Source organism: Babylonia areolata, chromosome 27 (genome assembly GCF_041734735.1).
Source record: "Babylonia areolata isolate BAREFJ2019XMU chromosome 27, ASM4173473v1, whole genome shotgun sequence".
NCBI classification, from domain to species: Eukaryota; Metazoa; Mollusca; class Gastropoda; order Neogastropoda; family Buccinidae; genus Babylonia; species Babylonia areolata.
In genome coordinates this window covers 29,582,225-29,594,166 of record NC_134902.1, presented here as the reverse complement: position 1 = coordinate 29,594,166, position 11,942 = coordinate 29,582,225, and positions in this window count along the sequence as shown.

The window sequence follows — 11,942 nt, the reverse complement described above, 5'->3', positions numbered from 1 at the left end:
CCGAGTCTCTGATTCTCTGTGTCTCTTTCTTCCTCCTTGTGTTTTTCGAAGTCTCAAGTCGTTTATTTCACTCCTGTAGGTAAGTTATCAGCATTTATGACTGAAAACTGTCAACACAAAAAACAGCAACAGAAACCACAACAAAAACAAAACAAAACAAAAAACAACGCGCGCACGCACACAGACACAGACACACACACACACACACACACACACACTATGTATATATATATATATATATATATATAAGAAGACCGAACACGCATGTTAAAGATCCCATGATCCTCGTCAGAGCCGAGGGATTATGTAATCACAGTAATCTCCCCTGCCCAGATAGGAATCTGCACACTGATCATGTATTAGGAGGAGGAGGAGCAGACGAAGAAGAAGCTGGCAGTTCCGTTTCAATTAAGTTATCGTCTTCTTGTGCACTGACGGTTATAGTTTCCTCGGTTCTATATGCATGGGGTATTACATGCATGAGCTTTTATATGCATGAGGGGTTCTGTATGCATGGGCTTTTACGTGCACAAGGTTTCATGTGTATGATCCCTCAGCCATGCTCCGTTTTCGGGGAAAAGGTATGGAGATGGCATGTGTTGGTACTTAGCTCGGTCCCCCAGACGCAAATGTGAGGATACGGGATGTGCGTGCATACGCCTGCTTCATGCTGAGCGTGCTTCATCTTCCGTTTCCCGATTCACTGCTACACCAGCAGGAGTTTGCTGCAGGCCTTGTCATGCTTACAGGATCTATAGCTGATGTTCCGCAGATGTACACACACACGAAGGCAGTTGAAGCAATGACAGATGTGTATAATCACCTGCTGACCTGGGAAATCTGAAAACAATCTCCACCCTTTATCCTCAAGGAACTATCGGGATTCGAACCCTTGACACTCCGACAGAAAGTCCAAACGCCCCGTCCGAATCAGCTAAGGCGCCCGTCATATACACGCCAAGAGAATTACAACATGAATACATCTAGATAAGGCCTGGACCCTTTGATGACCATGGACCTACATGTCGAATTACTTCCGTGCCCCGACTCCACACACACAACACACACACACACACACACGCACACATACACACACACACACACGCACACACACACACACGCGCACACCCACACACACACACGCGCGCGCACACACACACACACGCACACATACACACACACACACACACACACACACACACACAGATAACACACACACACACACACACCAATTTAAGTTTCAAAGTGTGATAAAAATGTGAAAGAGCACCACTTTGTGTGACAGACAGTTCAGACAGACAGACAGACAAGCTGTTGACACATAGACACGTACCCTTCAAAGAATTGAGAAGTGAGATACATAGTGTCCACCCATTCACGTAACCTTTCAGTAGGTTAAACTGAGAAGTCAGACAGTGTCCACTTCTACAGGTACCCTCCAACAAGTCAACTACGAGGTCAGATATGGTCCGCCCATACTTGTACCTTTCAGTGGTAAGACGTCGGTTAGTGTCCACCATTACACATAGCCATGAACAGGTTAAACAGAGAGGTAAGAGAGTGTCCACTTATCCACTTCGATAGATTAATCTAACAGGTAAAACATACACTGTTAAACAGAGAGCTTAGCGAGTGTCCGCCAATACACATCGTAGCCTTCAATAGGTGAAACTGACAGATTTATATTGTCCACCTTTACAGTTTCAGTCTTTTAAAGACGCGTCACTGCGTTCGGAAAAACCCATATACGCTACAGCACATCTAGCTAGGGAGGTGCCTGACAGCAGCATAAACAAACGCGCTTGTAAGGCCTTGAGTGTATGTGCATATATTTGTGTATACCTGCCTGTCAGAGTGGATTTCTTCAACAGAATTTTGCCCGAGGACGGCACTTTTGTTGCCATGGGTTCTCTTTCAGCGCGCCAAGTGCGTGCTGTACATGGGACCTCGGATTATTGTCTCAGCGGAATGACTAGAGGCCCAGTTTGATTTTCCAGTATATATATATCCATATAGATAGATAGGTAGATACATAGATTCTAAGGGGAGTCCGCGTCTGGCCCTGGTCGCTGGCTGCCGGTGCGACCGTGACCGTGGCGCTCAGATGACGTCATAGCCACGCGGCTGACGTCACACAAAAGGATGACGGCGACGACGACGAAGACGGCGACGAAGGAGGTGGACCCGATGACGGTGTAGGACGTCCTCGTCAGCAAGGCCGACGTCTTGGAGCGTCGGTACCGGGAGGTGGAGTTGGCTTCCACCGTTAGCGTGGCTGTCAGGTTGAGCCCGCTGAGAACACCCTGGGTCCCGCTGGTTCCTCGGCATCTGCAGTGGCACAGCTTGGGCGGCTTCTTCGGTCCTGGTAGAATCAGTGAGCTGATACATATTTGTCATTATATTTTGCTTTCATCAATTCAGTTGTCAATTGTCTGGGTTACAAAAATGGAAATTAAAAACATGTTTAAAAAAAAGAAGAAAGAATCATATATACTCGTACTATACCACATGTACTAGGGCAGATGCCTGACCAGCAGCATAACCCAGCGCGCTTAGTTAGGCCTTGAGTTCTTGCATATATATATATATATATAGTTGTGTATCTATCAGAGTGGAATTCTTCTACCGAGTGTTACACTCTCGTTGCCATGGATTCATGGATTCTTTTTCAGAACGCCAAAAAAGTGTTTGCTGCACACGGGACCTCGGTTTACCGTTCATCCGAGCGACTAGGCACCTAGTTTGATTTTTCAGTCAAAAACGTGGGAGAAAAAAAGGCGATAGCTGGATTCGAACCCAGACCTTCAGGAACTCTCTGTATTGGCAGATGAGCGTCTTAACCATTCTGCCACCTTCATCCCCAAGAACTCCATTGGTCTATGTGTGCACGTGCTTAACCAATGACTGACGGGTATGCTTGTCAGTGAATGGCTGTCACCTCATTGAGATAGGATTGGATTTACGGGCCAGAATGTCAGTCCTCATTGTTTTTCTTCTTCTCCTTCTTCTTCTTCTGCGTTCACTCGTATGCACACGAGTGGGCTTCTACGTGTATGACCGTTTTTACCCCGCCATGTAGGCAGCCATACTCCGTTTTCGGGGGTGTGCATGCTGGGTATGTTCTTGTTTCCATAACCCACCGAACGCTAACATGGATTACAGGATCTTTAACGTGCGTATTTGATCTTCTGCTTGCATATACACACGAAGGGGGCTCAGGCACTAGCAGGTCTGCACATATGTTGACCTGGGAGATCGTAAAAATCTCCACCCTTTACCCACCAGGCGCCGTCACCGTGATTCGAACCCGGGACCCTCAGATTGACAGTCCAATGCTTTAACCACTCGGCTATTGCGCCCGTCATTGTTTTTTCAAATCCAGACTTCTTCCCCTTGGGATGACGTTTCTTTTTGTTCAGCAAAAGCTAGCTGCATCGCTTAAAAGAAGCTCTTGAAAATTCGTCATACTGATCTCATTGCTCTTAAGAATTCATGTCATACTGAATTCATTGCTCTTAAAAATTCAAGTCATACTGATCTCATTTCACCGTATTTAGGCAGTCCTGTTTACTGAACACAATACTTGTTTACTACACAACTTGCTTGTCCATTGAAACATTCTACATATTCACTGCTGACTTACGGTACTCTACTTCGTTCACTCAAGGATCTCATTACGATTCATTCACTCATCCACCAACGTCAAGCATCAAACACTCAGTCATTCACTCGCATGGACACTCACTTCTTTCACCTCCTCCTCCTCCTCATCATCATCATCACACACACACACACACACACACACACACACACACACACACACACACACACACACACACACACACACACACACACACACACTGATCGGCTTGCTCTCTTGGTTACGTACCTGTGGGTTTTGTCGATGTCGTTTCTCTGCCCGTGGTCTTCTTTGGTGGTGGTGGTGGTGTTACTGTTGCTGCTGATGATGATGATGACGATGTTGATGATGATGATGACATCCACGTGACCGGTAATATGCTGTTTGTCATCGTCATCGTTGGCTCTGTTGTCAGCACCGTCAGATAGTCTGCTTCTGATGTTGTTGTTACTGATGCTGTTGATGGCGTTGTTGCTGATGCTGTTGATGGCGTTATTGCTGTTGTTGATGGTGTTGTTGCTGATGATGATGTCGCTGATGTTATTGCTGGTGTTGTTGCTGATGTTGTTGCTGATGTTATTGCTGGTGTTGTTGCTGGTGTTATTGCTGATGATGTCGCTGATGTTATTGTTGATGATGTCGCTGATGTTATTGCTGGTGTTGTTGCTGATGATGATGTTGCTGATGTTATTGCTGATGATGTCGCTGATGTTATTGCTGATGTTATTGCTGATGATGTCGCTGATGTTATTGCTGGTGTTGTTGCTGATGATGATGTCGCTGATGTTATTGTTGATGATGTCGCTGATGTTATTGCTGATGATGTCGCTGATGTTGTTGCTGATGATGTCGCTGATGTTGTTGCTGATGATGTCGCTGATGTTGTTGCTGATGTTGTTGCTGCTGTTGTTGATGCTGCTGAAGCCGGCATCGTTGTTGATGTTTTTGCAAACTTCGCAGTGACTTGGGACTGTTCGGTGGCCGTAGCGGAATTGGTCGGGCCTGGCTGAGGTTGTGAAGATGCTCGTGAGGAGGAGGAGGAGGAGGAGGAGGCCGCGAGAACTAGTGACGTCACCATGACCTGCGGTGGTAGGGTGAGGGTGGGGGTCAGGGATGCAGCAGAAGTCGTCACAGTGGTGGTGGTGGAGGAGGAGGAGGAGGAGGAGGAGGAGGAGGAACGTTGAAGGACAGGTGTGACAGGGGTAGAGATGTCAGGTGCAAGGACCGGGGAAAGGTATGACATCGCGACGACTGTCGAAGTCGTCGTTTCCCGCTGATCGTGGGTAGGGGTGAGCGATGAACTGGACATTAGGGGCAGCGGTGGCGTTGTGGTGGTGCTGGTGGTGGTGGTGGTGGATTGGATACTGACTGGAGATGAAGGCGTGGCAGCGGTTTCCTGAGCAAGAGTGCCAGCGGTGGTGGTGGTGGCGGTGGAAATGATGATGGTGGCGGTGGTGGTGACGGTGTCTGAATCGGACACAGTCATCAAAGTGTCTTCCTTACTGGAGGTAGTCGAGGTCAGGGCTGCGGTGAACACTTGGCAGCCTGACGCAGAAGGTTTGATGTCGACGCTCACATGGCCCAGTTCTACCCCGGGTGGCAAGCAGTCTGGTATGGGTCCTTCAGGGTGAGTGCTGCTGCTGCTGCTGCTGCCATTGATGCTGCAGGCGCCGTTTGCAGGTGCGGGAATGTTACTGGCATCGGTGAAGGTAAAGGAATCGTAAGTGCCGTTGTCTATTTCACCTGCACGCGCAATCAGTCAATGCATCTGTGATGATTTGGACGAACCAACAGGGCAAGTCCGTACTTGGAAATATCTTAAAAACACCGCGGAAATGGGGGAAAAATATGTGATTAGTGAAACTGACACTGACTTATTGTACAAGTAGAAAGGTAGGTAGGCAAGTAGGTAGGTGGTAGGTAGGTAGGTACGTACGTACGTACGTACGTAGGCAAGTAGGTAGGTAGGTAGGTAGGTGGTAGGTAGGTAGGCAAGTAGGTAGGTGTTTGGTAGGTAGGCAGGTAGGAAGGCAAGTAGGTAGGTAGGTAGGTAGGAAGGCAAGTAGGTAGGTGGTAGGTAGATAGTTAGGCAGGTAGGCAAGTAGGTAGGTAGGTAGGTAGGTAGGTAGGCAAGTAGGTAGGTGGTAGGTCGATAGGTAGGTAGGTAGGCAGGTAGGCAAGCAGGTAGGTAGGTAGGCAAGTAGGTAGGTAGGTAGGCGAGTAGATGGGCAGATTGGTAAGTAGGTGGGTGGGTAGGTGGGCAGGTAGAGAGGTAGGTAGGCGAGTAGGTGGGCGGATAAGTAGGTAGGTAGGTAGGTAGGCGATTAGGTGGACAGGTAGGTAGGTAGGTAAGTAAGTAGGTAGGTAGGTAGGCAGGTAGGCGAGTAGGTGGGCAGGTAAGTAGGTAGATAGGTAGGCAAGTGGTCAGGTAGGTAGGTAGGTAGACGAGTAGGTGGTCAGGTAGGTAGGTAGGTAGGTAAGTAGGTAGGTAGATAGGTAGGTGATTAGGTAGGTAGGTAAGTAGGGAGGTAGGTAGGTGGGCAGGTAGGTAGGTAAGTAGGTAGGCGAGTAGATAGGTAGGTAGGTAGGTAGGCGAGTAGGTGGGCAAGTAGGTGGGCAGGTAGGTAGGTAGGTAGGTAGGTGGGCAGGTAGGTAGGTAGGTAGGTGAGTAGGTGGGCAGGTAGGTAGGTAGGCGAGTAGGTGGGCAGGTAAGTAGGTAGGGAGGTAGGTGGGCAGGTAGGTAGGTAGGTAGGTAGGCGAGTAGGTGGGCAGGTAAGTAGGTAGGGAGGTAGGTGGGCAGGTAGGTAGGTAGGTAGGTGAGTAGGTGGGCAGGTAGGTAGGTAGGCGAGTAGGTAGGCAGGTAGGTAGGTAGACATGCATATAGATAGATGGATTGGGGGATAGATGGATGGACTGATGGGTCGGTGGATGGATGGATGGATGGGGGGGAGGGATGGTTGAATGGTGAAAGGAGCAGGTGTGTCTTGCAGTGACTTGCAAAAAGGGTTGTCCATGGTAAAAATTCTGTAGAAAAATAAACTTTTTTTTACAGTAAGTAAAACAAATACACTTCCAGACAGAAAACAAAGAGTGTGCGCTGCACTGCAGCGTTGCGAAGTCCAGGAGACAGCAGACAGAATTTCACGCATAGAGATCTGTTGTGACAAAAATAACACAACACAACACACTGTAATGCAATGCAATGCAATGCAACAAAACACACACGCAGCACAACACGACGCACAACAATACAACACAACACACTGCAGTGCAGCAGAATAAAATACAACGCAACGCAAAACAACAGGACGCAATATAACGCGGCACATTACCGGGCACTACAATGTAACACAATACAATATAACCCAACCCAACCCATCCCATCCCAACGCGAACAACTCAACCCAACCCACCCAAACCAATCCCAACCCGCCCTACTCCACCTCACCCCAACAAAACCCACCCCACCCCAACACAACAAAACACACCCCACCCCACCCCACCCCACCCCAACACAACATAACCCAACCCAACCCAACCCAACCCAATCCACCCCATCGTAACCCATTACATCCCATCCCATACCACCCACCCCAACCTGCCCCATCTCAACCCAGATCAACCAACCCAACCCAACACACCCTGCACCACCCAGCAACCCAACCCATCCCACCCAACCCAAACCAACCCAACCCATCCCACCCAACCAATCCCAAAACAACCCAACCCATCCCACCAAACCAACCCACCCCAACCCATCCCATCCCAACCCAACCCAACCAACCCACCCCAATCCAACCCAATTCAACCCAACCAACCCAACCCAACCACACCCAACCCAACCGACCCAACCCAACCCAGTCCAACCTACCACAACCCAACACAACACGACCCAACCCAACCCAACCCAACCCAACACAACCGCACTCACTGGTGAAGCATCTCTTCAAACCCAGGACTGCCCCTCTCCTCTCAGCCAGTGACAGCGAGGACCACTCCGCCACCTGCGTCCCCAGCGTCATCCTGCACACCCGCCGGCCCACCATCACCTCCTCCTCCTCCTCCTTCTCCCCCTCCTGTTCCTCCTCTACCATGGCCGCCACACACTCCTCTCCCTTCACCCGCAGCCGCTGACACAGACCCCAGCACACGCTGACGTCACTGACGTCATAAGTGGCGTAGGCGTGGGGCGCTGACGTCACCGTGACGTCGTTGAATGACTGGAAGGAGCAGTCGCCTGTGAGGGGAGGGGAGGGGTGGGGAGAGGAGGAGGACGAGAGGGGAAGACGGCAGAGGAAAGACACGTTGACGGTCCAGGATCAGAGCAAACAGTAACAGGACAAAGACAATGATGTGTGTTTCTTCCATGGCATAGTTTTATAATCATGATTTTTTCATTTGTCATCACGCGTCACAGAAACACACCCACTCGTACGTACGCAGACACACACACACACACACACACACACACACACACACACACACACAGACACACGCGCGCGCGCGCGCGCGTAAAGAGAGAAGCGTGAGAGAAAGAGAGAGACAGAAAAAGACAGAGAGTGACAGACAGTCCGGAGAAAATGGCATTTTAAAGAAGAATAACTGGGTCTGAAAACATTTCCGGAAAAAAATAGCAGACGTCAAACGCGCGCGCGCGCACACACACACACACACACACACACACATACACACACACATACGCACACACACACATACACACCACACACACACACACACACACACACACCACTCCACATCACACACACACACACACACACACACACCACTCCACATCACACACACACACACACCACTCCACATCACACACACACACACCACTCCACATCACACACACACACACACACACACACACATATATATACACACACCACACACACACATACACACACACACACATACACACACCCACATCACACACACACACACACACCACTCCACATCACACACACACACACACACACACACACACACACCACATCACACACACACACCACTCCACATCACATACACACACAAACACACACATTCACACACACACACACATACACACACACCACTCCACATCACACACACACACACACACACACACACACCACTCCACATCACACACACACACACCACTCCACATCACATACACACACACACAATCACACACACACACACCACTCCACATCACACACACACACCACACCACATCACACACACACACATACACACACCACACACACACATACACACATACACACACACACACACATACACACACCCACATACACACACACACACATACACACACATACACACACCACACACACACACACACACACACACACACACACACCACTCACCCATCTCCCTCTCGCACACGACAGTGAACAACTGGCTGCAGTATCGGGCCCGCCACAGTCGTGTGTTCTTGTTGAGACGTGTGCACAGAGACTCCTCTAGCCTCTTGGGGTGCCCTCTGTCCCAGAACTGCGGGTAGCATGGCTGGACCCGGCAGTCGGCTTCCCACAGGTCTGGAATCCTGCCGGCCTGAGCGCTGTGCAGTCCCAGCCACACGCTCTTGGTTCTGCCGCACGTGATATTCGTTCGTTTTCGTTAATGCCCCCCCCCCCCCACCCCCCTTTATGACCTAATAAGATGTTCTTTGGCCTCAAGGTTCCCCGCCCCCTCTCTCTCTATCTCTCTCTCTCTTAGTGTCCTCTCCTCGGTCGCATTCCCCAGGCCAAACAAGCAGGTCTGCGTAGTTAATGTGCGGAGCTCCCGCTTTTCACATTTTCACGTGCAATTGTGGGGGACTCGCTCTTGAGTTAGTGTCTTGTCATCGCTGTGCACAGACGTTGAATTCTCTCTGTCCGGTCACAGGAATCTTTCGAGGCTTTGCGCGCGCGTGTGTGAAGGTAATGACCGGTTGTGTTTGGGGCTGTGTGCCCAGTGTGTGCCCAGCTGGCACCTTTCATGTGGGGACTGCTTTTCCTCCGGGTGGCTTGGGTCAGTGTGACCAGTTTGTTCCACCTATGAGGTAGTTGTTCCCTGCTGGATGTGTGTTGTCTGTTCCAGTTATAAGGGTGGTGGTACCCAGTAATCAGTGTTTCAGTGTTAAGGTCCGTTTATACAGAGCGCGAACGCGAACGCGTCCAACGCGAACACGAACGCGAACGCGACTTTTGAGCAGTTTTGCCATTCAAATAGAGCACGAACCCGAACGCGGAAAACCGTCGACGGCTTTCGAGGTGGCTCGTCTTTTTCTTGCTGTGAGAGATAAAATTTGGTCATTTGGAATCATGGCGCAGGTCCAATTGCTTTCCATATGTCTCTTTTTTTCATGATGTCTTTGTAATCTTTGTCTGCTTTGTCATACAGTACATGATTCTTCTCAATTTCAAGAATCATGGCTTCTGTCTTGTCCATTGTCTTGTCCATTCTTCTCCAAACTTCACAAGCAAAGTAGACTGACGCTAGTGCCTAGCTTTTTCTTGGAACGGTCAGGCGTACAAGTTTCTATTTGTGGAAATGATGCAAGGGAAGTACCTGCTGATTGGTTGATAGCAAAAAAGCCGCGCGACCTTCTGAGAAAATTCGCTCTGGGGGGGCAATCAAGGCGGTCGTTCGCGCGAACAAAAATTTATTCGCGTTCGCGTTCGCACTCTATTTGAACGGTTCCTCTACAAATGACTAAAATATTCCAGGACGAAAAACCGCGTTCGCTTTCGCGTTCGCGTTCGCGCTCTGTATAAACGGACCTTTACATTGCGTAGAGTCCACTGCCCTTGAGGTTTGCGTTGGTTTGAGGGTTGAGGAGCCTCGTGTGTGTGTGTGTGTGTGTGTGTGTGTGTGTGTGTGTGTGTGTGTGTGTGTGTGTGTGTGTTTGATTTTTATACTATTTTTTATATTTGATTTTTCTGTTCATTTGCCTTGTATGTATCTTTCACTTTATTGAATCTTTATCTTTTCACTTATTTGTTTATCAGCAGCAGTAGCATCATTGTCATCGTCGTCTTTAGCATCATCATCACCACCACCACCACCATGATTATCATTATCATCATCATCACCACAACAACCCCACCAGCATCACCACCACCACCACCACCACCACAACCACCACCGTGATCATCATTATCATCATCATCATTACCATCATGATCACCACAACTAGCACCATCATCATCATCACCACCACCAACACCAACACCATCACTGCCGCCACCACTATCATCATCATCATCATCATCAGTTTTGTTAATGTTTTTACTCTCTTTTTTCAATAAATATTTTATTCGAGTTTAACATTTAATACATACAAACTGACATACAAATCCAACATCTGAAATCAATAATATTTGCCACTGTGCACCACCTAAACTGCAAATCAGGAAAACAACACAACACTGTCTTCATACAGAGAAAAAACAAACAAAAAAGTCACATGCACTGTATAAAACAAGTAAATAAACGAAAGGAAAAAGAAAATAAATAAAAGAACAAACGTTACATTCGTGGTTGTCCCTACTCCTCCTCGTTGCTTTCAATCATTTTTATGTATGGGTACCATTTTCTGGAAAATGCTATGGACATCATTTCCATCGAGTGTATATATTTTTCGGTTTTATATATGTTTCTTAGGTCTGTTAGGAAGTACTTTATGCATAGTTTGGTTTTATTTATTCTGCATTTATAAATGAAATGTTGGCCACTAGAATGATATAGTCAAATATTTCACCTGTTTTTGTGACATCATCATTTCCAAATAATACTAACTCTATATTAAACTTTACATTTGCACAATTTTCACACTTTTCCTTCAAGACAAGTCCCCCCCAAAAGAGCTGAGTAAATGTACAGTGCCATAAGTAGTGTTGAATTGTGTCTATGTCATTTTTACAGAAATTGCACATGTCGCTATTTGTTTTTACTCTTGATCTTCTTTTTCGTCCGTCAAGATATTTACTTAAACGAACAGCTACCCACCCGTCTTTCACCATTCATCCACAAAGATCCATTTATCGATTTTTGACACCCCCACCCCTGCTGTCTTCCACCAGTTTCTTTGTCTTCAATACAGCCTCCTGTTCTTTCTCCCATTCTCCCATCCATTCACAATGAAGGGATGCTTGTATGGCACGATTCTGTCCATTCTTTCATCCATCCAGTTATAACAAAGGTGTCCGGAAACGGTAAGTGGTGGTGTTATTCATTGTTACTTGTGATTGCAACATTTAGGTATTGTGATGTGTGACATGCGTTTTCAGTGTTGATGTTATGCGTGGTGTTTTTG